Source organism: Triticum dicoccoides, chromosome 7B (assembly GCF_002162155.2).
Source record: "Triticum dicoccoides isolate Atlit2015 ecotype Zavitan chromosome 7B, WEW_v2.0, whole genome shotgun sequence".
Classification (NCBI taxonomy): domain Eukaryota; kingdom Viridiplantae; phylum Streptophyta; class Magnoliopsida; order Poales; family Poaceae; genus Triticum; species Triticum dicoccoides.
The window spans coordinates 648,721,271-648,726,257 of NC_041393.1; positions in this window are offsets into that span (position 1 = coordinate 648,721,271).

A 4,987-nucleotide genomic window follows, 5' to 3' on the forward strand; every position below is an offset into this window, starting at 1 on the left:
TTTTGAACTGGGAACAACCAAGCATACCTGGCCAAACGGGCCGGCCCGGCACGGCACGGCCCGGCCCATTGTAATCGTGCCTGGCCTGGCACGGCCCGCCAGGGCACGATTACTATACGGGCCGTGCTGTGCCGGCCGGCGTGCTGCGCCCCCAGGCCCAGGCACGGCCCGGTTAGTAAACGGGCCGGCACGTTGGCCCGTTTAGCACGGTGGGCCGCATATTTTCAGCCTGTTATTTGACGCACTGAGCGTTTTTTAGCCTATTTTTATATATTGGGCCATATATAGATGTATAAAAAAAATAAAAAAATGTAATCGGGCCGTGCCGTGCCAGCCCGCGTGCCCAGCCTCCAGGCCCAGGGCGTGCCGCGTGCCGGGCCCGGCCCGTTTAGCCCGTGTCGTGCCTGGCCCAAGGCGGGCCGTGCTGAGCGTGCTCACGGGCCGGCCCGAAAAAGATGACCCATTTGGCCAGCTATACAAAAGTCAACAACGAAGTCCGGGACCTGCTCCAACTTCCAGCCATTATGCCCCAGGCGGCCCGAAAAATCGCCGCCTCACGCTGTCGTCCCACAGGTGACGGTTCTAGGTCCCTCCAACAGGTGAGGGTAAGTTCTCGCCAGAGTTCACAGGCGATCCAAAATCTGATTTCGATCCTTTCTTCCACACACCCACAACACCAGATCTAATCCCAAATCACTTTCTGGTTGAGCCGTGAATCAATTCAGGCCAAGTTCTCACCCCGCTGTGCTGATTCCCCACGCCCCAACTGAACCAGGGAGTGCACAAGCTCGGGTTTGTCATCCTCTGTTCAGAGATATTTCCCCTCGTTTCATTCCCACCCCCACCAACACCTTGCATCTAGTCAACTGTGCTAGGGCGAGCTCCTAATTTCAACTCTAGCACACCAGCTGGGAGGAAGTTTGGAGGCGGAGGACAGGCGGCGGGAGGGGCCGCGCGAGGCGGCGCCCAAGGAGGGCGGAGGACAGAAGTGGGCAAACAAAGGGAGCAACGGCAAGGTCAGTATGGAAGGAGTACAGAAGAAACTTCAATCCTTGCAGCTATCTGAATCTAAAAGGAGAGGAGTCAAGCTCAGCAGAAGAGGAACAGGTTCAGATTTCTTTGATAAGCCAAAAGCAGTGGGGAAATTGTTGTCAGACAGACCAGCAAGAGCGGATGCTCTGGTAAGTACTTTAGGCTGGATCTGGTGCCCTTTTAAGGGAATAGAGTGCAAGGACTTAGGCATGAACAAATTTCTATTTTCTTTTCGAGAAGGAGGGAAAATTAAAGCCTTAAATAGTGGCCCATGGATGTTTAATAAGTGCTTGATGGTGATAGAAGATTTCAAGCCAACTAAATCACTAGACGAGTATGAGTTCAAATTTATCCCAATTTGGGTCAGAGTTGAGGGTATGCCCATGGGTGTTATGAACAAGGAGTCCGGAGAAACTATAGGGCAACAGATTGGAGAAGTCCTTGATGTGGATGTCGATGAAAATGGACTAGCTCTGGGGAGTTTCATGAGGATCAAAGTACGGCTGGACATCACCAAGCCGTTGATGAGAGGCATAAAAGTAGACTTCGACGAAGAGGAAGAAGAAGAATTGGATTATGATGAAATGATAGGGAAGAAAGACAAAGAACAAACAGAGGAAGGGCGAAAGGAAAAGGAGGATAAATTCGTCTCCTTTAAGTACGAATTTTTACCAGACTTTTGCTATGCGTGCGGCGTAATTGGGCATAGTGATAGAGCATGCAGAGCAAAAAATAAAGCGAAAAAAGGAGAATATGGTCCATGGCTGAAAGCTGAAATGTTTAGGAGGAACCCAAGTGATCAAGAAAAAGGTAAAGGACCTTCTGAAAGGGCAGGCAGCTGGAGAAGCAACAGTAGTGGTAACAGGGGAAAGTTACATGGTAGTGAGGCCATCTCATGGAGGAAGAGCTCTGTTGAAGGTGAAGGAATTGCGGGCTCACACCCTAAGGAAGAAAAAGAGGTCACAAGTCCCTTGAGGCTAAAAAAGGACATCACTGATCAACAATCCAAAGGAAAAAAAATTAGATTTTGAGAAGGTTGGTGGAGAGCTGACAAGCAAGCAAAGCGGATATGAGTCCTTAACTGAAATGCAGGAGAAGGGGACAAACGAGGAAGAACAAAGAATATTGACAAAGAAGAGGGGAAATTTACATGGTTGTTTCCCAAGAGTCAGGGGAAGAAGAGGTCGACAAAATTGGGAAACAACCAAAGATGAATGAAGCTGCAACCAAAGATATAACACAGCAGGTGGAGGAGGAAGCAGGGGTAAAACCGAAGAATTTGAGGAATTGTGCAAATGAGGGAGACACTCCAGAAGAGAAGAAGAAAGGAAGGAAAGTCAAATTAATTAAACATGATAGGCTGAAAGTGAATCAGACACAATTTGAGACAACTCCAAAGACAAAGAAACGATTTGCAGATGACATGGAGATTGATGAGGGGCTAGAGTTGGGAAAGAAGATGAGGATGGATGTGGAGCCAGCTGAAAATTCGGCTGTGAGACGACGTCATGAAACAAACACGATAGCGGAAGAACCAAAACTAATTGCAAAAGTGGGATTGGCGGACCAATCCCGCAGGGCCCAATGAGGATCACGGTGTGGAACTGCCGGGGGTAGGGGAACGACCCGGCAGTGAGAGAGCTTCTGGATGTGCAGAAGCAGGAAGACCCCGACCTTCTCTTTTTATCAGAAACCAAACTTGATAAAAGGAGAATGGAAAGTCTCAAATGGAAGCTGGAAATGAGTAACTTGGTGGCAAGGGACTGTGAAGGAAAAAGTGGTGGGTTAGCATTATTGTGGAAGAAGAAAATAAAGGTAGAGCTCCACAATTATTCCAGGTATCATATTGATGTGGAGATAACTGAGGAAGACGGATTTAGATGGAGATTTACTGGAATATATGGAGAACCAGCAAGTGAGAGAAGGAATGTAACATGGAAACTACTAAGCATCCTAAATCAACAGCTCACTCTACCATGGTTGTGTGCAGGAGACTTCAACGAAATCATGTACCTCCATGAGAAGATAGGAGGACCAGAGAGACCACAATCAGCCATGGAGAAATTCAGATTCGCACTAGCTGACTGCGGCCTCCGAGACTTGGGCTACACAGGGGATAAGTTTACCTGGCGAAACCATAGTCACACAGCAAAGAAATATATCAAAGAAAGATTAGACAGAGCAGTGGGTAACCAAAGATGGTGTCAAAGCTTTCCCGCATATAAAATAGTGAATGGAGACCCGAGGCACTCAGATCACCGTCCGGTCACCATATGGGCAGAAGGCAAGGGGAGCTACCCTATGGTAAGGATACATCTAAATGCATTCATGTTTGAAGCAAGATGGCTCCAAGAAGAAGAATGCAAAAAAGTGGTGGAAAATGCTTGGGCTGCTGCGAGCCTGAGAGGAAAACATAATGCATCTGAAAAGATACAGGCAGTGGCACGAGAATTAAAGGACTGGGACCACAATGTTCTTGGTGATCTGGACAAAAGGATTAAACACACAAAAGCTGGACTGGAGGGAACCAGAAGAGGTGTCATAAATCAAGAGAGTGTTTCTAGGGAACTTTACTTGAGGGAGAAACTTGACAGACTAGAACATCAAAAGGAAACTCACTGGAAGCAACGTGCACACGTCACATGGCTGCATTCAGGCGATAAAAATATAGCTTTTTTCCATGCCTTTGCCTCAGAAAGAAAAAGAAGAAACACAATTGGAAGACTGAAGAGAGAAGATAGCAAATGGGTGGAAGGTGAAGAATCCCTGAAGGAGCATATTGCAGGACATTTTTATAGCCTCTTCTCCTCCTCGGTAGGACAAAACAATGAAACTATTCTGCAAACGGTTACGCTAAGAGTCCATGAAGGAATGAAATCTTATGTGTTGAATACACAGCAGACGAAGTGAGGAAAGCTCTGTTTAGTATTGGGGACCTCAAAGCACCAGGCCCTGATGGGATGCCTGCAATTTTTTTCAAAGAATTTTGGCTAACCGTCGGTGACCAGGTAACAAAGGAAGTGTTGAATGTTCTAAATGGAGGGGAAATGCCAGATGGCTGGAATAATACAATGGTGGTGCTAATACCAAAGACACAAACACCAGAAAGCCTGAAAGACTTAAGACCGATAAGCCTCTGCAATGTCCTCTACAAAGTGGTGGTGAAGGTAATAACTAACAGATTGAAAGGAATCTTACCTGACATCATTAGCCCAAATCAAAGTGCATTCATCCCTAGACGGATGATATCTGATAATATTTTACTTGCATATGAGCTTACACATTTTTTGCAGAGGAGAAGAAGTGGTGCAAAGGGCTACGCGGCTTTAAAGCTTGATATGAGCAAAGCATATGACAGGGTGGAATGGAAGTTTCTGAACGACATGATGATCAAGCTAGGCTTCAACATAAACTGGGTCGGATTGGTTATGAAGTGCATCACCATAGTCAAGTACCAAATCAAGGTAAACAAAGACATAACTGATGTAATCATCCCACAAAGGGGACTTCGCCAGGGAGACCCTCTATCGCCATATCTCTTTCTTATCTATGCGGAGGGTTTCTCGTCGATGCTTAATGAGGCTGAATTTAATGGAAGGTTGAATGGAATAAAGATTTGCAAACAAGCCCCAAGTGTCAGCCACCTCCTATTTGCAGATGATTCACTCTTGTTAGTGGAGGCAAGCGAGAGTGTGGCGCATGAAGTGAATAAAATCCTAAGGACATATGAAGCTTGTTCTGGACATATGATAAATAAGGATAAATCAACCATTCTATTCAGCAAGAACACTGATGGGAGGATAAAGGAGGATATGAAGAGGATCCTAGGGATAAATGTGGAAGGCACCTCGGGGAAGTACTTGGGTCTACCTGTATACATGGGCAAAAATAAAAGAAATACCTTCAATTACTTAAGAGAGAAAGTTTGGAAAAAGATACAAGGCTGGAAGGAAAA